Raw genomic sequence first — 24,009 nt, 5'->3', positions numbered from 1 at the left:
CACGTCTTGACTTTGTGCAACATTGTAAATTTCTAAAAGAACTCTTTTCCTTCAATAGGCCATGATTCTAAATTCTGCCGTATTGCCCTGGTAGAGGTAAACAGCGATGAAGGTGGGTGGGGATTGCAAATCGAAGCCACGCCCCCCTCTGTGACAGGACAAAGCAGTCTCTGTGGCGCAATCGGTTAGCGCGTTCGGCTGTTAACCGAAAGGTTGGTGGTTCGAGCCCACCCAGGGACGTAGGGTCTTGTGTTTACACAGCCAGCTAACATCATGTTCAGGGTTAGAGAGAGATGTAGCCAAAGTATCACAGGTTGGTGGAATGAATGAGAGGATGATCATCAGTAGCTGTTGTATAAAAATTGGTTAGTGCATTGGACTGTTAACCCAAAGGTTGATGATGAAAACATCATGGCATGTCGTTACAGCTTGTTATAATCCCTTTACGAATTGTTAACTTGATATACACCCCATAAACAATGACTACCCTGGTTTGTTTAAAAATGGCTACAAAACCTAATGGCATCGATAGGATTGTCGCACTCTGGAGAGAAGTCCCTGGTGTGGCAGACGCCAATGGGGAACGCCATTCTGTTTACGATGCGTTCTTGGCTGGTTGTATCACAAATGGAAACCTCTTGACTTTGTGCTACATTGTAAATTTCTCACAGAACTCTTTTCCTTCAATATACCACCATTGAAATTTCTGCGATATTGCCCTTGGACAAGTAAACAGCCATGCAGGCGGGTGGGGATTGCAAATCGAAGCCACGCCCCCTCTGAAACAGGACAAAGCAGTCTCTGTGGCGCAATCGGTTAGCGCGTTCAGCTGTTAACCGAAAGGTTGGTGGTTCGAGCCCACCCAGGGACGTCCACTTTTCTGCTTAAATAACCAGCTAACACGGTGTTAGGTGGTAAGGGTTAAAGAAGTCTGGTGCCTCAGTGTGGGGGAATGAATGAGAGTAAAATCATCAGAAACGGTAGTTCTTGTATGCAAATTCATTCACGCATTCGTCTGCTAACCCAAAGATTGATGGTTAAAATACTGTTGTATGTCATTACAACTATGTTGTAGCGCCTTATAGTCCATTTATCAATTTTTTACTTCATCTTTGCTGCATAGACAAAGGCTACCGTAGTTTGTTTTAAGATGGTTATAAAGGCTAATGGAAGTGATGACATTGTCACTGTTACTTGTGTGAAAGACTTGGCTGGCGAACGCCATTCCATTTACAGGACTTGGTTAGCTCGTTGTGCTACATCTCACCACGTCTTGACTTTGTGCAACATTGTAAATTTCTAAAAGAACTCTTTTCCTTCAATAGGCCATGATTCTAAATTCTGCCGTATTGCCCTGGTAGAGGTAAACAGCGATGAAGGTGGGTGGGGATTGCAAATCGAAGCCACGCCCCCTCTGTGACAGGACAAAGCAGTCTCTGTGGCGCAATCGGTTAGCGCGTTCGGCTGTTAACCGAAAGGTTGGTGGTTCGAGCCCACCCAGGGACGTAGGGTCTTGTGTTTACACAGCCAGCTAACATCATGTTCAGGGTTAGAGAGAGCTGTAGCCAAAGTATCACAGGTTGGTGGAATGAATGAGAGGATGATCATCAGAAAGGGTAGTTCTTGTATGCAAATTCATTCGCGCATTCGTCTGCTAACCCAAAGATTGATGGTTAAAATACTGTTGTATGTCATTACAACTATGTTGTAGCGCCTTATAGTCTATTTATCAATTTTTTACTTCATCTTTGCTGCATAGACAAAGGCTACCGTAGTTTGTTTTAAGATGGTTATAAAGGCTAATGGAAGTGATGACATTGTCACTGTTACTTGTGTGAAAGACTTGACTGGCGAACGCCATTCCATTTACAGGACTTGGTTAGCTCGTTGTGCTACATCTCACCACGTCTTGACTTTGTGCTACATTGTAAATTTCTAAAAGAACTCTTTTCCTTCAATAGGCCATGATTCTAAATTCTGCCGTATTGCCCTGGTAGAGGTAAACAGCCATGCAGGTGGGTGGGGATTGCAAATCGAAGCCACGCCCCCTCTGAGACAGGACAAAGCAGTCTCTGTGGCGCAATCGGTTAGCGCGTTCGGCTGTTAACCGAAAGGTTGGTGGTTCGAGCCCACCCAGGGACGTCCACTTTTCTGCTTAAATAACCAGCTAACACGGTGTTAGGTGGTAAGGGTTAAAGAAGTCTGGTGCCTCAGTGTGGGGGAATGAATGAGAGCAAAATCATCAGAAAGGGTAGTTCTTGTATGCAAATTCATTCGCGCATTCGTCTGCTAACCCAAAGATTGATGGTTAAAATACTGTTGTATGTCATTACAACTATGTTGTAGCGCCTTATAGTCCATTTATCAATTTTTTACTTCATCTTTGCTGCATAGACAAAGGCTACCGTAGTTTGTTTTAAGATGGTTATAAAGGCTAATGGAAGTGATGACATTGTCACTGTTACTTGTGTGAAAGACTTGACTGGCGAACGCCATTCCATTTACAGGACTTGGTTAGCTCGTTGTGCTACATCTCACCAAGTCTTGACTTTGTGCTAAAAGAACTCTTTTCCTTCAATAGGCCATGATTCTAAATTCTGCCGTATTGCCCTGGTAGAGGTAAACAGCCATGCAGGTGGGTGGGGATTGCAAATCGAAGCCACACCCCCTTTGTGACAGGACAAAGCAGTCTCTGTGGCGCAATCGGTTAGCGCGTTCGGCTGTTAACCGAAAGGTTGGTGGTTCGAGCCCACCCAGGGACGTAGGGTCTTGTGTTTACACAGCCAGCTAACATCATGTTCAGGGTTAGAGAGAGCTGTAGCCAAAGTATCACAGGTTGGTGGAATGAATGAGAGGATGATCATCAGTAGCTATTGTATAAAAATTGGTTAGTGCATTGGACTGTTAACCCAAAGGTTGATGATGAAAACATCATGGCATGTCGTTACAGCTTGTTATAATCCCTTTACGAATTGTTAACTTGATAAACACCCCATAAACAATGACTACCCTGGTTTGTTTAAAAATGGCTACAAAACCTAATGGCATCGATAGGATTGTCGCACTCTGGAGAGAAGTCCCTGGTGTGGCAGACGCCAATGGGGAACGTCATTCTGTTTATGATGCGTTCTTGGCTGGTTGTATCACAAATGGAAACCTCTTGACTTTGTGCTACATTGTAAATTTCTCACAGAACTCTTTTCCTTCAATATACCACCATTGAAATTTCTGCGATATTGCCCTTGGACAAGTAAACAGCCATGCAGGTGGGTGGGGATTGCAAATCGAAGCCACGCCCCCTCTGAAACAGGACAAAGCAGTCTCTGTGGCGCAATCGGTTAGCGCGTTCGGCTGTTAACCGAAAGGTTGGTGGTTCGAGCCCACCCAGGGACGTCCACTTTTCTGCTTAAATAACCAGCTAACACGGTGTTAGGTGGTAAGGGTTAAAGAAGTCTGGTGCCTCAGTGTGGGGGAATGAATGAGAGCAAAATCATCAGAAAGGGTAGTTCTTGTATGCAAATTCATTCGCGCATTCGTCTGCTAACCCAAAGATTGATGGTTAAAATACTGTTGTATGTCATTACAACTATGTTGTAGCGCCTTATAGTCCATTTATCAATTTTTTACTTCATCTTTGCTGCATAGACAAAGGCTACCGTAGTTTGTTTTAAGATGGTTATAAAGGCTAATGGAAGTGATGACATTGTCACTGTTACTTGTGTGAAAGACTTGACTGGCGAACGCCATTCCATTTACAGGACTTGGTTAGCTCGTTGTGCTACATCTCACCACGTCTTGACTTTGTGCAACATTGTAAATTTCTAAAAGAACTCTTTTCCTTCAATAGGCCATGATTCTAAATTCTGCCGTATTGCCCTGGTAGAGGTAAACAGCGATGAAGGTGGGTGGGGATTGCAAATCGAAGCCACACCCCCTCTGTGACAGGACAAAGCAGTCTCTGTGGCGCAATCGGTTAGCGCGTTCGGCTGTTAACCGAAAGGTTGGTGGTTCGAGCCCACCCAGGGACGTAGGGTCTTGTGTTTACACAGCCAGCTAACATCATGTTCAGGGTTAGAGAGAGCTGTAGCCAAAGTATCACAGGTTGGTGGAATGAATGAGAGGATGATCATCAGTAGCTGTTGTATAAAAATTGGTTAGTGCATTGGACTGTTAACCCAAAGGTTGATGATGAAAACATCATGGCATGTCGTTACAGCTTGTTATAATCCCTTTACGAATTGTTAACTTGATATACACCCCATAAACAATGACTACCCTGGTTTGTTTAAAAATGGCTACAAAACCTAATGGCATCGATAGGATTGTCGCACTCTGGAGAGAAGTCCCTGGTGTGGCAGACACCAATGGGGAACGCCATTCTGTTTACGATGCGTTCTTGGCTGGTTGTATCACAAATGGAAACCTCTTGACTTTGTGCTACATTGTAAATTTCTCACAGAACTCTTTTCCTTCAATATACCACCATTGAAATTTCTGCGATATTGCCCTTGGACAAGTAAACAGCCATGCAGGTGGGTGGGCATTGCAAATCGAAGCCACGCCCCCTCTGCAACAGGACAAAGCAGTCTCTGTGGCGCAATCGGTTAGCGCGTTCGGCTGTTAACCGAAAGGTTGGTGGTTCGAGCCCACCCAGGGACGTCCACTTTTCTGCTTAAATAACCAGCTAACACGGTGTTAGGTGGTAAGGGTTAAAGAAGTCTGGTGCCTCAGTGTGGGGGAATGAATGAGAGCAAAATCATCAGAAAGGGTAGTTCTTGTATGCAAATTCATTCGCGCATTCGTCTGCTAACCCAAAGATTGATGGTTAAAATACTGTTGTATGTCATTACAACTATGTTGTAGCGCCTTATAGTCCATTTATCAATTTTTTACTTCATCTTTGCTGCATAGACAATGGCTACCGTAGTTTGTTTTAAGATGGTTATAAAGGCTAATGGAAGTGATGACATTGTCACTGTTACTTGTGTGAAAGACTTGACTGGCGAACGCCATTCCATTTACAGGACTTGGTTAGCTCGTTGTGCTACATCTCACCACGTCTTGACTTTGTACAACATTGTAAATTTCTAAAAGAACTCTTTTCCTTCAATAGGCCATGATTCTAAATTCTGCCGTATTGCCCTGGTAGAGGTAAACAGCGATGAAGGTGGGTGGGGATTGCAAATCGAAGCCACACCCCCTCTGTGACAGGACAAAGCAGTCTCTGTGGCGCAATCGGTTAGCGCGTTCGGCTGTTAACCGAAAGGTTGGTGGTTCGAGCCCACCCAGGGACGTAGGGTCTTGTGTTTACACAGCCAGCTAACATCATGTTCAGGGTTAGAGAGAGCTGTAGCCAAAGTATCACAGGTTGGTGGAATGAATGAGAGGATGATCGTCAGTAGCTATTGTATAAAAATTGGTTAGTGCATTGGACTGTTAACCCAAAGGTTGATGATGAAAACATCATGGCATGTAGTTACAGCTTGTTATAATCCCTTTACGAATTGTTAACTTGATAAACACCCCATAAACAATGACTACCCTGGTTTGTTTAAAAATGGCTACAAAACCTAATGGCATCGATAGGATTGTCGCACTCTGGAGAGAAGTCCCTGGTGTGGCAGACGCCAATGGGGAACGCCATTCTGTTTACGATGCGTTCTTGGCTGGTTGTATCACAAATGGAAAGCTCTTGACTTTGTGCTACATTGTAAATTTCTCACAGAACTCTTTTCCTTCAATATACCACCATTGAAATTTCTGCGATATTGCCCTTCGACAAGTAAACAGCCATGCAGGTGGGTGGGGATTGCAAATCAAAGCCACGCCCCCTCTGAGACAGGACAAAGCAGTCTCTGTGGCGCAATCGGTTAGCGCGTTCGGCTGTTAACCGAAAGGTTGGTGGTTCGAGCCCACCCAGGGACGTCCACTTTTCTGCTTAAATAACCAGCTAACACGGTGTTAGGTGGTAAGGGTTAAAGAAGTCTGGTGCCTCAGTGTGGGGGAATGAATGAGAGCAAAATCATCAGAAAGGGTAGTTCTTGTATGCAAATTCATTCGTGCATTCGTCTGCTAACCCAAAGATTGATGGTTAAAATACTGTTGTATGTCATTACAACTATGTTGTAGTGCCTTATAGTCCATTTATCAATTTTTTACTTCATCTTTGCTGCATAGACAAAGGCTACCGTAGTTTGTTTTAAGATGGTTATAAAGGCTAATGGAAGTGATGACATTGTCACGGTTACTTGTGTGAAAGACTTGACTGGCGAACGCCATTCCATTTACAGGACTTGGTTAGCTCGTTGTGCTACATCTCACCACGTCTTGACTTTGTGCTACATTGTAAATTTCTAAAAGAACTCTTTTCCTTCAATAGGCCATGATTCTAAATTCTGCCGTATTGCCCTGGTAGAGGTAAACAGCCATGCAGGTGGGTGGGGATTGCAAATCGAAGCCACACCCCCTCTGTGACAGGACAAAGCAGTCTCTGTGGCGCAATCGGTTAGCGCGTTCGGCTGTTAACCGAAAGGTTGGTGGTTCGAGCCCACCCAGGGACGTAGGGTCTTGTGTTTACACAGCCAGCTAACATCATGTTCAGGGTTAGAGAGAGCTGTAGCCAAAGTATCACAGGTTGGTGGAATGAATGAGAGGATGATCATCAGTAGCTATTGTATAAAAATTGGTTAGTGCATTGGACTGTTAACCCAAAGGTTGATGATGAAAACATCATGGCATGTCGTTACAGCTTGTTATAATCCCTTTACGAATTGTTAACTTGATATACACCCCATAAACAATGACTACCCTGGTTTGTTTAAAAATGGCTACAAAACCTAATGGCATCGATAGGATTGTCGCACTCTGGAGAGAAGTCCCTGGTGTGGCAGACACCAATGGGGAACGCCATTCTGTTTACGATGCGTTCTTGGCTGGTTGTATCACAAATGGAAACCTCTTGACTTTGTGCTACATTGTAAATTTCTCACAGAACTCTTTTCCTTCAATATACCACCATTGAAATTTCTGCGATATTGCCCTTCGACAAGTAAACAGCCATGCAGGTGGGTGGGGATTGCAAATCAAAGCCACGCCCCCTCTGAGACAGGACAAAGCAGTCTCTGTGGCGCAATCGGTTAGCGCGTTCGGCTGTTAACCGAAAGGTTGGTGGTTCGAGCCCACCCAGGGACGTAGGGTCTTGTGTTTACACAGCCAGCTAACATCATGTTCAGGGTTAGAGAGAGCTGTAGCCAAAGTATCACAGGTTGGTGGAATGAATGAGAGGATGATCATCAGTAGCTATTGTATAAAAATTGGTTAGTGCATTGGACTGTTAACCCAAAGGTTGATGATGAAAACATCATGGCATGTCGTTACAGCTTGTTATAATCCCTTTACGAATTGTTAACTTGATAAACACCCCATAAACAATGACTACCCTGGTTTGTTTAAAAATGGCTACAAAACCTAATGGCATCGATAGGATTGTCGCACTCTGGAGAGAAGTCCCTGGTGTGGCAGACGCCAATGGGGAACGCCATTCTGTTTACGATGCGTTCTTGGCTGGTTGTATCACAAATGGAAAGCTCTTGACTTTGTGCTACATTGTAAATTTCTCACAGAACTCTTTTCCTTCAATATACCACCATTGAAATTTCTGCGATATTGCCCTTCGACAAGTAAACAGCCATGCAGGTGGGTGGGCATTGCAAATCGAAGCCACGCCCCCTCTGAAACAGGACAAAGCAGTCTCTGTGGCGCAATCGGTTAGCGTGTTCGGCTGTTAACCGAAAGGTTGGTGGTTCGAGCCCACCCAGGGACGTCCACTTTTCTGCTTAAATAACCAGCTAACACGGTGTTAGGTGGTAAGGGTTAAAGAAGTCTGGTGCCTCAGTGTGGGGGAATGAATGAGAGCAAAATCATCAGAAAGGGTAGTTCTTGTATGCAAATTCATTCGCGCATTCGTCTGCTAACCCAAAGATTGATGGTTAAAATACTGTTGTATGTCATTACAACTATGTTGTAGCGCCTTATAGTCCATTTATCAATTTTTTACTTCATCTTTGCTGCATAGACAAAGGCTACCGTAGTTTGTTTTAAGATGGTTATAAAGGCTAATGGAAGTGATGACATTGTCACTGTTACTTGTGTGAAAGACTTGACTGGCGAACGCCATTCCATTTACAGGACTTGGTTAGCTCGTTGTGCTACATCTCACCACGTCTTGACTTTGTGCAACATTGTAAATTTCTAAAAGAACTCTTTTCCTTCAATAGGCCATGATTCTAAATTCTGCCGTATTGCCCTGGTAGAGGTAAACAGCGATGAAGGTGGGTGGGGATTGCAAATCGAAGCCACACCCCCTCTGTGACAGGACAAAGCAGTCTCTGTGGCGCAATCGGTTAGCGCGTTCGGCTGTTAACCGAAAGGTTGGTGGTTCGAGCCCACCCAGGGACGTAGGGTCTTGTGTTTACACAGCCAGCTAACATCATGTTCAGGGTTAGAGAGAGCTGTAGCCAAAGTATCACAGGTTGGTGGAATGAATGAGAGGATGATCATCAGTAGCTGTTGTATAAAAATTGGTTAGTGCATTGGACTGTTAACCCAAAGGTTGATGATGAAAACATCATGGCATGTCGTTACAGCTTGTTATAATCCCTTTACGAATTGTTAACTTGATATACACCCCATAAACAATGACTACCCTGGTTTGTTTAAAAATGGCTACAAAACCTAATGGCATCGATAGGATTGTCGCACTCTGGAGAGAAGTCCCTGGTGTGGCAGACACCAATGGGGAACGCCATTCTGTTTATGATGCGTTCTTGGCTGGTTGTATCACAAATGGAAACCTCTTGACTTTGTGCTACATTGTAAATTTCTCACAGAACTCTTTTCCTTCAATATACCACCATTGAAATTTCTGCGATATTGCCCTTGGACAAGTAAACAGCCATGCAGGTGGGTGGGCATTGCAAATCGAAGCCACGCCCCCTCTGCAACAGGACAAAGCAGTCTCTGTGGCGCAATCGGTTAGCGCGTTCGGCTGTTAACCGAAAGGTTGGTGGTTCGAGCCCACCCAGGGACGTCCACTTTTCTGCTTAAATAACCAGCTAACACGGTGTTAGGTGGTAAGGGTTAAAGAAGTCTGGTGCCTCAGTGTGGGGGAATGAATGAGAGCAAAATCATCAGAAAGGGTAGTTCTTGTATGCAAATTCATTCGCGCATTCGTCTGCTAACCCAAAGATTGATGGTTAAAATACTGTTGTATGTCATTACAACTATGTTGTAGCGCCTTATAGTCCATTTATCAATTTTTTACTTCATCTTTGCTGCATAGACAAAGGCTACCGTAGTTTGTTTTAAGATGGTTATAAAGGCTAATGGAAGTGATGACATTGTCACTGTTACTTGTGTGAAAGACTTGACTGGCGAACGCCATTCCATTTACAGGACTTGGTTAGCTCGTTGTGCTACATCTCACCACGTCTTGACTTTGTACAACATTGTAAATTTCTAAAAGAACTCTTTTCCTTCAATAGGCCATGATTCTAAATTCTGCCGTATTGCCCTGGTAGAGGTAAACAGCGATGAAGGTGGGTGGGGATTGCAAATCGAAGCCACACCCCCTCTGTGACAGGACAAAGCAGTCTCTGTGGCGCAATCGGTTAGCGCGTTCGGCTGTTAACCGAAAGGTTGGTGGTTCGAGCCCACCCAGGGACGTAGGGTCTTGTGTTTACACAGCCAGCTAACATCATGTTCAGGGTTAGAGAGAGCTGTAGCCAAAGTATCACAGGTTGGTGGAATGAATGAGAGGATGATCGTCAGTAGCTATTGTATAAAAATTGGTTAGTGCATTGGACTGTTAACCCAAAGGTTGATGATGAAAACATCATGGCATGTAGTTACAGCTTGTTATAATCCCTTTACGAATTGTTAACTTGATAAACACCCCATAAACAATGACTACCCTGGTTTGTTTAAAAATGGCTACAAAACCTAATGGCATCGATAGGATTGTCGCACTCTGGAGAGAAGTCCCTGGTGTGGCAGACGCCAATGGGGAACGCCATTCTGTTTACGATGCGTTCTTGGCTGGTTGTATCACAAATGGAAAGCTCTTGACTTTGTGCTACATTGTAAATTTCTCACAGAACTCTTTTCCTTCAATATACCACCATTGAAATTTCTGCGATATTGCCCTTCGACAAGTAAACAGCCATGCAGGTGGGTGGGGATTGCAAATCAAAGCCACGCCCCCTCTGAGACAGGACAAAGCAGTCTCTGTGGCGCAATCGGTTAGCGCGTTCGGCTGTTAACCGAAAGGTTGGTGGTTCGAGCCCACCCAGGGACGTAGGGTCTTGTGTTTACACAGCCAGCTAACATCATGTTCAGGGTTAGAGAGAGCTGTAGCCAAAGTATCACAGGTTGGTGGAATGAATGAGAGGATGATCATCAGTAGCTATTGTATAAAAATTGGTTAGTGCATTGGACTGTTAACCCAAAGGTTGATGATGAAAACATCATGGCATGTCGTTACAGCTTGTTATAATCCCTTTACGAATTGTTAACTTGATAAACACCCCATAAACAATGACTACCCTGGTTTGTTTAAAAATGGCTACAAAACCTAATGGCATCGATAGGATTGTCGCACTCTGGAGAGAAGTCCCTGGTGTGGCAGACACCAATGGGGAACGCCATTCTGTTTACGATGCGTTCTTGGCTGGTTGTATCACAAATGGAAACCTCTTGACTTTGTGCTACATTGTAAATTTCTCACAGAACTCTTTTCCTTCAATATACCACCATTGAAATTTCTGCGATATTGCCCTTCGACAAGTAAACAGCCATGCAGGTGGGTGGGGATTGCAAATCGAAGCCACGCCCCCTCTGAGACAGGACAAAGCAGTCTCTGTGGCGCAATCGGTTAGCGCGTTCGGCTGTTAACCGAAAGGTTGGTGGTTCGAGCCCACCCAGGGACGTAGGGTCTTGTGTTTACACAGCCAGCTAACATCATGTTCGGGGTTAGAGAGAGCTGTAGCCAAAGTATCACAGGTTGGTGGAATGAATGAGAGGATGATCATCAGTAGCTGTTGTATAAAAATTGGTTAGTGCATTGGACTGTTAACCCAAAGGTTGATGATGAAAACATCATGGCATGTCGTTACAGCTTGTTATAATCCCTTTACGAATTGTTAACTTGATAAACACCCCATAAACAATGACTACCCTGGTTTGTTTAAAAATGGCTACAAAACCTAATGGCATCGATAGGATTGTCGCACTCTGGAGAGAAGTCCCTGGTGTGGCAGACGCCAATGGGGAACGCCATTCTGTTTACGATGCGTTCTTGGCTGGTTGTATCACAAATGGAAAGCTCTTGACTTTGTGCTACATTGTAAATTTCTCACAGAACTCTTTTCCTTCAATATACCACCATTGAAATTTCTGCGATATTGCCCTTCGACAAGTAAACAGCCATGCAGGTGGGTGGGCATTGCAAATCGAAGCCACGCCCCCTCTGAAACAGGACAAAGCAGTCTCTGTGGCGCAATCGGTTAGCGTGTTCGGCTGTTAACCGAAAGGTTGGTGGTTCGAGCCCACCCAGGGACGTCCACTTTTCTGCTTAAATAACCAGCTAACACGGTGTTAGGTGGTAAGGGTTAAAGAAGTCTGGTGCCTCAGTGTGGGGGAATGAATGAGAGCAAAATCATCAGAAAGGGTAGTTCTTGTATGCAAATTCATTCGCGCATTCGTCTGCTAACCCAAAGATTGATGGTTAAAATACTGTTGTATGTCATTACAACTATGTTGTAGCGCCTTATAGTCCATTTATCAATTTTTTACTTCATCTTTGCTGCATAGACAAAGGCTACCGTAGTTTGTTTTAAGATGGTTATAAAGGCTAATGGAAGTGATGACATTGTCACTGTTACTTGTGTGAAAGACTTGACTGGCGAACGCCATTCCATTTACAGGACTTGGTTAGCTCGTTGTGCTACATCTCACCACGTCTTGACTTTGTGCAACATTGTAAATTTCTAAAAGAACTCTTTTCCTTCAATAGGCCATGATTCTAAATTCTGCCGTATTGCCCTGGTAGAGGTAAACAGCGATGAAGGTGGGTGGGGATTGCAAATCGAAGCCACACCCCCTCTGTGACAGGACAAAGCAGTCTCTGTGGCGCAATCGGTTAGCGCGTTCGGCTGTTAACCGAAAGGTTGGTGGTTCGAGCCCACCCAGGGACGTAGGGTCTTGTGTTTACACAGCCAGCTAACATCATGTTCAGGGTTAGAGAGAGCTGTAGCCAAAGTATCACAGGTTGGTGGAATGAATGAGAGGATGATCATCAGTAGCTGTTGTATAAAAATTGGTTAGTGCATTGGACTGTTAACCCAAAGGTTGATGATGAAAACATCATGGCATGTCGTTACAGCTTGTTATAATCCCTTTACGAATTGTTAACTTGATATACACCCCATAAACAATGACTACCCTGGTTTGTTTAAAAATGGCTACAAAACCTAATGGCATCGATAGGATTGTCGCACTCTGGAGAGAAGTCCCTGGTGTGGCAGACACCAATGGGGAACGCCATTCTGTTTACGATGCGTTCTTGGCTGGTTGTATCACAAATGGAAAGCTCTTGACTTTGTGCTACATTGTAAATTTCTCACAGAACTCTTTTCCTTCAATATACCACCATTGAAATTTCTGCGATATTGCCCTTCGACAAGTAAACAGCCATGCAGGTGGGTGGGCATTGCAAATCGAAGCCACGCCCCCTCTGCAACAGGACAAAGCAGTCTCTGTGGCGCAATCGGTTAGCGCGTTCGGCTGTTAACCGAAAGGTTGGTGGTTCGAGCCCACCCAGGGACGTCCACTTTTCTGCTTAAATAACCAGCTAACACGGTGTTAGGTGGTAAGGGTTAAAGAAGTCTGGTGCCTCAGTGTGGGGGAATGAATGAGAGCAAAATCATCAGAAAGGGTAGTTCTTGTATGCAAATTCATTCGCGCATTCGTCTGCTAACCCAAAGATTGATGGTTAAAATACTGTTGTATGTCATTACAACTATGTTGTAGTGCCTTATAGTCCATTTATCAATTTTTTACTTCATCTTTGCTGCATAGACAAAGGCTACCGTAGTTTGTTTTAAGATGGTTATAAAGGCTAATGGAAGTGATGACATTGTCACTGTTACTTGTGTGAAAGACTTGACTGGCGAACGCCATTCCATTTACAGGACTTAGTTAGCTCGTTGTGCTACATCTCACCACGTCTTGACTTTGTACAACATTGTAAATTTCCAAAAGAACTCTTTTCCTTCAATAGGCCATGATTCTAAATTCTGCCGTATTGCCCTGGTAGAGGTAAACAGCGATGAAGGTGGGTGGGGATTGCAAATCGAAGCCACACCCCCTCTGTGACAGGACAAAGCAGTCTCTGTGGCGCAATCGGTTAGCGCGTTCGGCTGTCAACCGAAAGGTTGGTGGTTCGAGCCCACCCAGGGACGTAGGGTCTTGTGTTTACACAGCCAGCTAACATCATGTTCAGGGCTAGAGAGAGCTGTAGCCAAAGTATCACAGGTTGGTGGAATGAATGAGAGGATGATCGTCAGTAGCTATTGTATAAAAATTGGTTAGTGCATTGGACTGTTAACCCAAAGGTTGATGATGAAAACATCATGGCATGTAGTTACAGCTTGTTATAATCCCTTTACGAATTGTTAACTTGATAAACACCCCATAAACAATGACTACCCTGGTTTGTTTAAAAATGGCTACAAAACCTAATGGCATCGATAGGATTGTCGCACTCTGGAGAGAAGTCCCTGGTGTGGCAGACGCCAATGGGGAACGCCATTCTGTTTACGATGCGTTCTTGGCTGGTTGTATCACAAATGGAAAGCTCTTGACTTTGTGCTACATTGTAAATTTCTCACAGAACTCTTTTCCTTCAATATACCACCATTGAAATTTCTGCGATATTGCCCTTCGACAAGTAAACAGCCATGCAGGTGGGTGGGCATTGCAAATCGAAGCCACGCCCCCTCTGAAACAGGACAAAGCAGTCTCTGTGGCGCAATCGGTTAGCGCGTTCGGCTGTTAACCGAAAGGTTGGTGGTTCGAGCCCACCCAGGGACGTCCACTTTTCTGCTTAAATAACCAGCTAACACGGTGTTAGGTGGTAAGGGTTAAAGAAGTCTGGTGCCTCAGTGTGGGGGAATGAATGAGAGCAAAATCATCAGAAAGGGTAGTTCTTGTATGCAAATTCATTCGCGCATTCGTCTGCTAACCCAAAGATTGATGGTTAAAATACTGTTGTATGTCATTACAACTATGTTGTAGTGCCTTATAGTCCATTTATCAATTTTTTACTTCATCTTTGCTGCATAGACAAAGGCTACCGTAGTTTGTTTTAAGATGGTTATAAAGGCTAATGGAAGTGATGACATTGTCACGGTTACTTGTGTGAAAGACTTGACTGGCGAACGCCATTCCATTTACAGGACTTGGTTAGCTCGTTGTGCTACATCTCACCACGTCTTGACTTTGTGCTACATTGTAAATTTCTAAAAGAACTCTTTTCCTTCAATAGGCCATGATTCTAAATTCTGCCGTATTGCCCTGGTAGAGGTAAACAGCCATGCAGGTGGGTGGGGATTGCAAATCGAAGCCACACCCCCTCTGTGACAGGACAAAGCAGTCTCTGTGGCGCAATCGGTTAGCGCGTTCGGCTGTTAACCGAAAGGTTGGTGGTTCGAGCCCACCCAGGGACGTAGGGTCTTGTGTTTACACAGCCAGCTAACATCATGTTCAGGGTTAGAGAGAGCTGTAGCCAAAGTATCACAGGTTGGTGGAATGAATGAGAGGATGATCATCAGTAGCTATTGTATAAAAATTGGTTAGTGCATTGGACTGTTAACCCAAAGGTTGATGATGAAAACATCATGGCATGTCGTTACAGCTTGTTATAATCCCTTTACGAATTGTTAACTTGACAAACACCCCATAAACAATGACTACCCTGGTTTGTTTAAAAATGGCTACAAAACCTAATGGCATCGATAGGATTGTCGCACTCTGGAGAGAAGTCCCTGGTGTGGCAGACGCCAATGGGGAACGCCATTCTGTTTACGATGCGTTCTTGGCTGGTTGTATCACAAATGGAAACCTCTTGACTTTGTGCTACATTGTAAATTTCTCACAGAACTCTTTTCCTTCAATATACCACCATTGAAATTTCTGCGATATTGCCCTTCGACAAGTAAACAGCCATGCAGGTGGGTGGGGATTGCAAATCGAAGCCACGCCCCCTCTGAGACAGGACAAAGCAGTCTCTGTGGCGCAATCGGTTAGCGCGTTCGGCTGTTAACCGAAAGGTTGGTGGTTCGAGCCCACCCAGGGACGTCCACTTTTCTGCTTAAATAACCAGCTAACACGGTGTTAGGTGGTAAGGGTTAAAGAAGTCTGGTGCCTCAGTGTGGGGGAATGAATGAGAGCAAAATCATCAGAAAGGGTAGTTCTTGTATGCAAATTCATTTGCGCATTCGTCTGCTAACCCAAAGATTGATGGTTAAAATACTGTTGTATGTCATTACAACTATGTTGTAGCGCCTTATAGTCCATTTATCAATTTTTTACTTCATCTTTGCTGCATAGACAAAGGCTACCGTAGTTTGTTTTAAGATGGTTATAAAGGCTAATGGAAGTGATGACATTGTCACTGTTACTTGTGTGAAAGACTTGACTGGCGAACGCCATTCCATTTACAGGACTTGGTTAGCTCGTTGTGCTACATCTCACCACGTCTTGACTTTGTACAACATTGTAAATTTCTAAAAGAACTCTTTTCCTTCAATAGGCCATGATTCTAAATTCTGCCGTATTGCCCTGGTAGAGGTAAACAGCGATGAAGGTGGGTGGGGATTGCAAATCGAAGCCACACCCCCTCTGTGACAGGACAAAGCAGTCTCTGTGGCGCAATCGGTTAGCGCGTTCGGCTGTTAACCGAAAGGTTGGTGGTTCGAGCCCACCCAGGGACGTAGGGTCTTGTGTTTACACAGCCAGCTAACATCATGTTCGGGGTTAGAGAGAGCTGTAGCCAAAGTATCACAGGTTGGTGGAATGAATGAGAGGATGATCATCAGTAGCTATTGTATAAAAATTGGTTAGTGCATTGGACTGTCAACCCAAAGGTTGATGATGAAAACATCATGGCATGTCGTTACAGCTTGTTATAATCCCTTTACGAATTGTTAACTTGATAAACACCCCATAAACAATGACTACCCTGGTTTGTTTAAAAATGGCTACAAAACCTAATGGCATCGATAGGATTGTCGCACTCTGGAGAGAAGTCCCTGGTGTGGCAGACGCCAATGGGGAACGCCATTCTGTTTACGATGCGTTCTTGGCTGGTTGTATCACAAATGGAAACCTCTTGACTTTGTGCTACATTGTAAATTTCTCACAGAACTCTTTTCCTTCAATATACCACCATTGAAATTTCTGAGATATTGCCCTTCGACAAGTAAACAGCCATGCAGGTGGGTGGGCATTGCAAATCGAAGCCACGCCCCCTCTGAAACAGGACAAAGCAGTCTCTGTGGCGCAATCGGTTAGCGCGTTCGGCTGTTAACCGAAAGGTTGGTGGTTCGAGCCCACCCAGGGACGTCCACTTTTCTGCTTAAATAACCAGCTAACACGGTGTTAGGTGGTAAGGGTTAAAGAAGCCTCAGTGTGGGGGAATGAATGAGAGCAAAATCATCAGAAAGGGTAGTTCTTGTATGCAAATTCATTCGCGCATTCGTCTGCTAACCCAAAGATTGATGGTTAAAATACTGTTGTATGTCATTACAACTATGTTGTAGCGCCTTATAGTCCATTTATCAATTTTTTACTTCATCTTTGCTGCATAGACAAAGGCTACCGTAGTTTGTTTTAAGATGGTTATAAAGGCTAATGGAAGTGATGACATTGTCACTGTTACTTGTGTGAAAGACTTGACTGGCGAACACCATTCCATTTACAGGACTTGGTTAGCTCGTTGTGCTACATCTCACCACGTCTTGACTTTGTACAACATTGTAAATTTCTAAAAGAACTCTTTTCCTTCAATAGGCCATGATTCTAAATTCTGCCGTATTGCCCTGGTAGAGGTAAACAGCGATGAAGGTGGATGGGGATTGCAAATCGAAGCCACACCCCCTCTGTGACAGGACAAAGCAGTCTCTGTGGCGCAATCGGTTAGCGCGTTCGGCTGTTAACCGAAAGGTTGGTGGTTCGAGCCCACCCAGGGACGTAGGGTCTTGTGTTTACACAGCCAGCTAACATCATGTTCAGGGTTAGAGAGAGCTGTAGCCAAAGTATCACAGGTTGGTGGAATGAATGAGAGGATGATCATCAGTAGCTGTTGTATAAAAATTGGTTAGTGCATTGAACTGTTAACCCAAAGGTTGATGATGAAAACATCATGGCATGTCGTTACAGCTTGTTATAATCCCTTTACGAATTGTTAACTTGATATACACCCCATAAACAATGACTACCCTGGTTTGTTTAAAAATGGCTACAAAACCTAATGGCATCGATAGGATTGTCGCACTCTGGAGAGAAGTCCCTGGTGTGGCAGACACCAATGGGGAACGCCATTCTGTTTACGATGCGTTCTTGGCTGGTTGTATCACAAATGGAAACCTCTTGACTTTGTGCTACATTGTAAATTTCTCACAGAACTCTTTTCCTTCAATATACCACCATTGAAATTTCTGCGATATTGCCCTTCGACAAGTAAAGAGCCATGCAGGTGGGTGGGGATTGCAAATCGAAGCCACGCCCCCTCTGAGACAGGACAAAGCAGTCTCTGTGGCGCAATCGGTTAGCGCGTTCGGCTGTTAACCGAAAGGTTGGTGGTTCGAGCCCACCCAGGGACGTCCACTTTTCTGCTTAAATAACCAGCTAACACGGTGTTAGGTGGTAAGGGTTAAAGAAGTCTGGTGCCTCAGTGTGGGGGAATGAATGAGAGCAAAATCATCAGAAAGGGTAGTTCTTGTATGCAAATTCATTCGCGCATTCGTCTGCTAACCCAAAGATTGATGGTTAAAATACTGTTGTATGTCATTACAACTATGTTGTAGCGCCTTATAGTCCATTTATCAATTTTTTACTTCATCTTTGCTGCATAGACAAAGGCTACCGTAGTTTGTTTTAAGATGGTTATAAAGGCTAATGGAAGTGATGACATTGTCACTGTTACTTGTGTGAAAGACTTGACTGGCGAACGCCATTCCATTTACAGGACTTGGTTAGCTCGTTGTGCTACATCTCACCACGTCTTGACTTTGTACAACATTGTAAATTTCTAAAAGAACTCTTTTCCTTCAATAGGCCATGATTCTAAATTCTGCCGTATTGCCCTGGTAGAGGTAAACAGCGATGAAGGTGGGTGGGGATTGCAAATCGAAGCCACACCCCCTCTGTGACAGGACAAAGCAGTCTCTGTGGCGCAATCGGTTAGCGCGTTCGGCTGTTAACCGAAAGGTTGGTGGTTCGAGCCCACCCAGGGACGTAGGGTCTTGTGTTTACACAGCCAGCTAACATCATGTTCAGGGTTAGAGAGAGCTGTAGCCAAAGTATCACAGGTTGGTGGAATGAATGAGAGGATGATCATCAGTAGCTGTTGTATAAAAATTGGTTAGTGCATTGAACTGTTAACCCAAAGGTTGATGATGAAAACATCATGGCATGTCGTTACAGCTTGTTATAATCCCTTTACGAATTGTTAACTTGATATACACCCCATAAACAATGACTACCCTGGTTTGTTTAAAAATGGCTACAAAACCTAATGGCATCGATAGGATTGTCGCACTCTGGAGAGAAGTCCCTGGTGTGGCAGACGCCAATGGGGAACGCCATTCTGTTTACGATGCGTTCTTGGCTGGTTGTATCACAAATGGAAACCTCTTGACTTTGTGCTACATTGTAAATTTCTCACAGAACTCTTTTCCTTCAATATACCACCATTGAAATTTCTGCGATATTGCCCTTCGACAAGTAAACAGCCATGCAGGTGGGTGGGGATTGCAAATCGAAGCCACGCCCCCTCTGCGACAGGACAAAGCAGTCTCTGTGGCGCAATCGGTCAGCGCGTTCGGCTGTTAACTGAAAGGTTGGTGGTTCGAGCCCACCCAGGGACGTAGGGTCTTGTGTTTACACAGCCAGCTAACATCATGTTCGGGGTTAGAGAGAGCTGTAGCCAAAGTATCACAGGTTGGTGGAATGAATGAGAGGATGATCATCAGTAGCTATTGTATAAAAATTGGTTAGTGCATTGGACTGTTAACCCAAAGGTTGATGATGAAAACATCATGGCATGTCGTTACAGCTTGTTATAATCCCTTTACGAATTGTTAACTTGATAAACACCCCATAAACAATGACTACCCTGGTTTGTTTAAAAATGGCTACAAAACCTAATGGCATCGATAGGATTGTCGCACTCTGGAGAGAAGTCCCTGGTGTGGCAGACGCCAATGGGGAACGCCATTCTGTTTACGATGCGTTCTTGGCTGGTTGTATCACAAATGGAAAGCTCTTGACTTTGTGCTACATTGTAAATTTCTCACAGAACTCTTTTCCTTCAATATACCACCATTGAAATTTCTGCGATATTGCCCTTGGACAAGTAAACAGCCATGCAGGTGGGTGGGGATTGCAAATCGAAGCCACGCCCCCTCTGAAACAGGACAAAGAAGTCTCTGTGGCGCAATCGGTTAGCGCGTTCGGCTGTTAACCGAAAGGTTGGTGGTTCGAGCCCACCCAGGGACGTAGGGTCTTGTGTTTACACAGCCAGCTAACATCATGTTCAGGGTTAGAGAGAGCTGTAGCCAAAGTATCACAGGTTGGTGGAATGAATGAGAGGATGATCATCAGTAGCTGTTGTATAAAAATTGGTTAGTGCATTGAACTGTTAACCCAAAGGTTGATGATGAAAACATCATGGCATGTCGTTACAGCTTGTTATAATCCCTTTACGAATTGTTAACTTGATATACACCCCATAAACAATGACTACCCTGGTTTGTTTAAAAATGGCTACAAAACCTAATGGCATCGATAGGATTGTCGCACTCTGGAGAGAAGTCCCTGGTGTGGCAGACACCAATGGGGAACGCCATTCTGTTTACGATGCGTTCTTGGCTGGTTGTATCACAAATGGAAACCTCTTGACTTTGTGCTACATTGTAAATTTCTCACAGAACTCTTTTCCTTCAATATACCACCATTGAAATTTCTGCGATATTGCCCTTCGACAAGTAAAGAGCCATGCAGGTGGGTGGGGATTGCAAATCGAAGCCACGCCCCCTCTGAGACAGGACAAAGCAGTCTCTGTGGCGCAATCGGTTAGCGCGTTCGGCTGTTAACCGAAAGGTTGGTGGTTCGAGCCCACCCAGGGACGTCCACTTTTCTGCTTAAATAACCAGCTAACACGGTGTTAGGTGGTAAGGGTTAAAGAAGTCTGGTGCCTCAGTGTGGGGGAATGAATGAGAGCAAAATCATCAGAAAGGGTAGTTCTTGTATGCAAATTCATTCGCGCATTCGTCTGCTAACCCAAAGATTGATGGTTAAAATACTGTTGTATGTCATTACAACTATGTTGTAGCGCCTTATAGTCCATTTATCAATTTTTTACTTCATCTTTGCTGCATAGACAAAGGCTACCGTAGTTTGTTTTAAGATGGTTATAAAGGCTAATGGAAGTGATGACATTGTCACTGTTACTTGTGTGAAAGACTTGACTGGCGAACGCCATTCCATTTACAGGACTTGGTTAGCTCGTTGTGCTACATCTCACCACGTCTTGACTTTGTACAACATTGTAAATTTCTAAAAGAACTCTTTTCCTTCAATAGGCCATGATTCTAAATTCTGCCGTATTGCCCTGGTAGAGGTAAACAGCGATGAAGGTGGGTGGGGATTGCAAATCGAAGCCACACCCCCTCTGTGACAGGACAAAGCAGTCTCTGTGGCGCAATCGGTTAGCGCGTTCGGCTGTTAACCGAAAGGTTGGTGGTTCGAGCCCACCCAGGGACGTAGGGTCTTGTGTTTACACAGCCAGCTAACATCATGTTCAGGGTTAGAGAGAGCTGTAGCCAAAGTATCACAGGTTGGTGGAATGAATGAGAGGATGATCATCAGTAGCTGTTGTATAAAAATTGGTTAGTGCATTGAACTGTTAACCCAAAGGTTGATGATGAAAACATCATGGCATGTCGTTACAGCTTGTTATAATCCCTTTACGAATTGTTAACTTGATATACACCCCATAAACAATGACTACCCTGGTTTGTTTAAAAATGGCTACAAAACCTAATGGCATCGATAGGATTGTCGCACTCTGGAGAGAAGTCCCTGGTGTGGCAGACGCCAATGGGGAACGCCATTCTGTTTACGATGCGTTCTTGGCTGGTTGTATCACAAATGGAAACCTCTTGACTTTGTGCTACATTGTAAATTTCTCACAGAACTCTTTTCCTTCAATATACCACCATTGAAATTTCTGCGATATTGCCCTTCGACAAGTAAACAGCCATGCAGGTGGGTGGGGATTGCAAATCGAAGCCACGCCCCCTCTGCGACAGGACAAAGCAGTCTCTGTGGCGCAATCGGTCAGCGCGTTCGGCTGTTAACTGAAAGGTTGGTGGTTCGAGCCCACCCAGGGACGTAGGGTCTTGTGTTTACACAGCCAGCTAACATCATGTTCGGGGTTAGAGAGAGCTGTAGCCAAAGTATCACAGGTTGGTGGAATGAATGAGAGGATGATCATCAGTAGCTATTGTATAAAAATTGGTTAGTGCATTGGACTGTTAACCCAAAGGTTGATGATGAAAACATCATGGCATGTCGTTACAGCTTGTTATAATCCCTTTACGAATTGTTAACTTGATAAACACCCCATAAACAATGACTACCCTGGTTTGTTTAAAAATGGCTACAAAACCTAATGGCATCGATAGGATTGTCGCACTCTGGAGAGAAGTCCCTGGTGTGGCAGACGCCAATGGGGAACGCCATTCTGTTTACGATGCGTTCTTGGCTGGTTGTATCACAAATGGAAAGCTCTTGACTTTGTGCTACATTGTAAATTTCTCACAGAACTCTTTTCCTTCAATATACCACCATTGAAATTTCTGCGATATTGCCCTTGGACAAGTAAACAGCCATGCAGGTGGGTGGGGATTGCAAATCGAAGCCACGCCCCCTCTGAAACAGGACAAAGAAGTCTCTGTGGCGCAATCGGTTAGCGCGTTCGGCTGTTAACCGAAAGGTTGGTGGTTCGAGCCCACCCAGGGACGTCCACTTTTCTGCTTAAATAACCAGCTAACACGGTGTTAGGTGGTAAGGGTTAAAGAAGTCTGGTGCCTCAGTGTGGGGGAATGAATGAGCCAATGTAAATAAATGGGTTCGGAGGGTGTGAATATTTAACTAAGTGTCGAGGCCAAAATCTGCCTTGTAGAAAGGTTTTAGGAGGATGTTTCAGACCATTTGGAGTCACTTGGTACCATTTAGGGAGTAACATTTGTGAGAAATCTAGACACCTAGTAGAGCATAAGAGGTAGGTCAATGTAATGTAAAGGTAAGTTGTGGACTCTTTGGTCTGGCCTCAGTGATTCTAAGGCACGTAAGCCCCCACGCCACGTCAAGGCAGAGTCCATGTGGAGGTTTCTTTTGTGTTTCGTTTTCTTCTGGTTTGTGTTACTACTATACTATTATACTACGAACACACACAGACACAAACACACAGACACTCTAACCCTAACAACTAACTTGACAACAATTATAACAGCAACTCTAACCCTTAACAAATGGCATATCTTCCTTGGATTCAGTTCTCCTTCTGCATTCTCTGCATTTTCTTTAGGAAGGCCTTCAAGTGTCTTGCTGGGAGAAGGTTTTCCTCACACTGTCTCAAATATGCAATATATGCATCTTTGTGTGACACTGATCGAGCGAGGCTGGTTGTTCACAGGGATATATCTCAATATTCGCTTCTTTACCTCAGCTGGTACGTCCTCCTCCTACACTACCTGGACGTCCTCCAGCTCTAGGGTTAGGGTTAGAGAAAGCTGTTGCTTACATATCACAGTGTGGTGGAATGAATGAGAGACCATCAGTAGCTGTTGTATAAAAATTAATTAGTGCATTAGACTGTTAACCGAAAGGTTGATGATTAAAATTTCATGGCATGTCCTTCCAGCTATGTTACAGCTTGTTATAATCCATTTATCAATTGTTTACTCCATATTCACTCCATAAAGAATGGCTACCATGGTTTGTTTAAAAATGGCTACAAAGACTAATCACAACAATAACATTGTCACACTCTGGAGAGAAGTTCCTCTTATGGCCTTACCTTAGAGAAAAGGGATGAAAATATGCCAAACTTTACTTTATATAAATGCTAAATGCAATATGCTGTGATTAAAATTACTGCCATATTGCCCTTCTAGATGTAAATAGCAAAGCAGATGGGTTGGGATTGCAGATCCAAGCCACACCCCCTCAGCTGATGGCCACAGCAGTCTCTGTGGCGCAATCGGTTAGCGCGTTCGGCTGTTAACCGAAAGGTTGGTGGTTCGAGCCCACCCAGGGACGCAGACTTTTCTGCTTAAATAATCCGGTCATATCATATATGACATGGTTTCTGCTATAAGGGGTAAAGGCGAGCAGAGCAGTCTCTTGATCATACATAACAGACTGATTCAGGGATTGACCTGTTAATTGGAACCAATGTTCCCAAGGCACTGGAGCCATGGCAAGTTATTCGGAGTGTAGACAGGGGCTCATACTAGGGCTGGGCGATGTGGAACAAAATCTTATCATGATTTTTCATATCATTTGATATATATATATTATATATATATATATATATATATATATATATATATATATATCATAATATAATTCAAATAACTATTTCTGTCAAGTTTAAAGGTTCCT

General features: G+C 44.1%; 32 non-coding genes across 32 annotated transcripts; all 32 read left to right on the top strand.

Annotated features, from left to right (window-relative positions):
* Nucleotides 1-166: 166 nt before the first annotated feature.
* Nucleotides 167-240, top strand: trnan-guu. The gene has a single exon. It is a non-coding gene; the product is annotated as a tRNA-Asn (tRNA).
* A 1,192-nt stretch (nt 241-1,432) lies between these two features.
* Nucleotides 1,433-1,506, top strand: trnan-guu. The gene has a single exon. It is a non-coding gene; the product is annotated as a tRNA-Asn (tRNA).
* A 562-nt stretch (nt 1,507-2,068) lies between these two features.
* On the top strand, nt 2,069-2,142 carry trnan-guu. Its single transcript has one exon. It is a non-coding gene; the product is annotated as a tRNA-Asn (tRNA).
* A 546-nt stretch (nt 2,143-2,688) lies between these two features.
* On the top strand, nt 2,689-2,762 carry trnan-guu. The gene has a single exon. It is a non-coding gene; the product is annotated as a tRNA-Asn (tRNA).
* A 557-nt stretch (nt 2,763-3,319) lies between these two features.
* trnan-guu lies at nt 3,320-3,393 on the top strand. The gene has a single exon. It is a non-coding gene; the product is annotated as a tRNA-Asn (tRNA).
* Nucleotides 3,394-3,954: 561 nt separating this feature from the next.
* trnan-guu lies at nt 3,955-4,028 on the top strand. The gene has a single exon. It is a non-coding gene; the product is annotated as a tRNA-Asn (tRNA).
* A 557-nt stretch (nt 4,029-4,585) lies between these two features.
* Nucleotides 4,586-4,659, top strand: trnan-guu. The gene has a single exon. It is a non-coding gene; the product is annotated as a tRNA-Asn (tRNA).
* A 561-nt stretch (nt 4,660-5,220) lies between these two features.
* On the top strand, nt 5,221-5,294 carry trnan-guu. Its single transcript has one exon. It is a non-coding gene; the product is annotated as a tRNA-Asn (tRNA).
* A 557-nt stretch (nt 5,295-5,851) lies between these two features.
* On the top strand, nt 5,852-5,925 carry trnan-guu. Its single transcript has one exon. It is a non-coding gene; the product is annotated as a tRNA-Asn (tRNA).
* A 561-nt stretch (nt 5,926-6,486) lies between these two features.
* On the top strand, nt 6,487-6,560 carry trnan-guu. Its single transcript has one exon. It is a non-coding gene; the product is annotated as a tRNA-Asn (tRNA).
* A 557-nt stretch (nt 6,561-7,117) lies between these two features.
* Nucleotides 7,118-7,191, top strand: trnan-guu. Its single transcript has one exon. It is a non-coding gene; the product is annotated as a tRNA-Asn (tRNA).
* Nucleotides 7,192-8,383: 1,192 nt separating this feature from the next.
* trnan-guu lies at nt 8,384-8,457 on the top strand. The gene has a single exon. It is a non-coding gene; the product is annotated as a tRNA-Asn (tRNA).
* A 557-nt stretch (nt 8,458-9,014) lies between these two features.
* Nucleotides 9,015-9,088, top strand: trnan-guu. Its single transcript has one exon. It is a non-coding gene; the product is annotated as a tRNA-Asn (tRNA).
* A 561-nt stretch (nt 9,089-9,649) lies between these two features.
* trnan-guu lies at nt 9,650-9,723 on the top strand. Its single transcript has one exon. It is a non-coding gene; the product is annotated as a tRNA-Asn (tRNA).
* Nucleotides 9,724-10,280: 557 nt separating this feature from the next.
* trnan-guu lies at nt 10,281-10,354 on the top strand. Its single transcript has one exon. It is a non-coding gene; the product is annotated as a tRNA-Asn (tRNA).
* A 557-nt stretch (nt 10,355-10,911) lies between these two features.
* trnan-guu lies at nt 10,912-10,985 on the top strand. The gene has a single exon. It is a non-coding gene; the product is annotated as a tRNA-Asn (tRNA).
* A 1,192-nt stretch (nt 10,986-12,177) lies between these two features.
* trnan-guu lies at nt 12,178-12,251 on the top strand. Its single transcript has one exon. It is a non-coding gene; the product is annotated as a tRNA-Asn (tRNA).
* A 557-nt stretch (nt 12,252-12,808) lies between these two features.
* On the top strand, nt 12,809-12,882 carry trnan-guu. Its single transcript has one exon. It is a non-coding gene; the product is annotated as a tRNA-Asn (tRNA).
* Nucleotides 12,883-13,443: 561 nt separating this feature from the next.
* Nucleotides 13,444-13,517, top strand: trnad-guc. The gene has a single exon. It is a non-coding gene; the product is annotated as a tRNA-Asp (tRNA).
* A 557-nt stretch (nt 13,518-14,074) lies between these two features.
* On the top strand, nt 14,075-14,148 carry trnan-guu. Its single transcript has one exon. It is a non-coding gene; the product is annotated as a tRNA-Asn (tRNA).
* Nucleotides 14,149-14,709: 561 nt separating this feature from the next.
* trnan-guu lies at nt 14,710-14,783 on the top strand. The gene has a single exon. It is a non-coding gene; the product is annotated as a tRNA-Asn (tRNA).
* A 557-nt stretch (nt 14,784-15,340) lies between these two features.
* trnan-guu lies at nt 15,341-15,414 on the top strand. Its single transcript has one exon. It is a non-coding gene; the product is annotated as a tRNA-Asn (tRNA).
* Nucleotides 15,415-15,975: 561 nt separating this feature from the next.
* Nucleotides 15,976-16,049, top strand: trnan-guu. The gene has a single exon. It is a non-coding gene; the product is annotated as a tRNA-Asn (tRNA).
* A 557-nt stretch (nt 16,050-16,606) lies between these two features.
* On the top strand, nt 16,607-16,680 carry trnan-guu. Its single transcript has one exon. It is a non-coding gene; the product is annotated as a tRNA-Asn (tRNA).
* A 554-nt stretch (nt 16,681-17,234) lies between these two features.
* Nucleotides 17,235-17,308, top strand: trnan-guu. Its single transcript has one exon. It is a non-coding gene; the product is annotated as a tRNA-Asn (tRNA).
* Nucleotides 17,309-17,865: 557 nt separating this feature from the next.
* On the top strand, nt 17,866-17,939 carry trnan-guu. Its single transcript has one exon. It is a non-coding gene; the product is annotated as a tRNA-Asn (tRNA).
* Nucleotides 17,940-18,500: 561 nt separating this feature from the next.
* On the top strand, nt 18,501-18,574 carry trnan-guu. Its single transcript has one exon. It is a non-coding gene; the product is annotated as a tRNA-Asn (tRNA).
* A 1,188-nt stretch (nt 18,575-19,762) lies between these two features.
* trnan-guu lies at nt 19,763-19,836 on the top strand. Its single transcript has one exon. It is a non-coding gene; the product is annotated as a tRNA-Asn (tRNA).
* Nucleotides 19,837-20,393: 557 nt separating this feature from the next.
* On the top strand, nt 20,394-20,467 carry trnan-guu. The gene has a single exon. It is a non-coding gene; the product is annotated as a tRNA-Asn (tRNA).
* Nucleotides 20,468-21,028: 561 nt separating this feature from the next.
* trnan-guu lies at nt 21,029-21,102 on the top strand. The gene has a single exon. It is a non-coding gene; the product is annotated as a tRNA-Asn (tRNA).
* A 1,188-nt stretch (nt 21,103-22,290) lies between these two features.
* trnan-guu lies at nt 22,291-22,364 on the top strand. The gene has a single exon. It is a non-coding gene; the product is annotated as a tRNA-Asn (tRNA).
* Nucleotides 22,365-23,590: 1,226 nt separating this feature from the next.
* On the top strand, nt 23,591-23,664 carry trnan-guu. The gene has a single exon. It is a non-coding gene; the product is annotated as a tRNA-Asn (tRNA).
* The last annotated feature ends 345 nt before the right edge of the window (nt 23,665-24,009 follow it).

This window comes from Thunnus albacares, chromosome 22 (genome assembly GCF_914725855.1).
Source record: "Thunnus albacares chromosome 22, fThuAlb1.1, whole genome shotgun sequence".
In the NCBI taxonomy this organism is placed as follows: domain Eukaryota; kingdom Metazoa; phylum Chordata; class Actinopteri; order Scombriformes; family Scombridae; genus Thunnus; species Thunnus albacares.
This window is presented reverse-complemented; position numbering and strand designations above follow the sequence as displayed.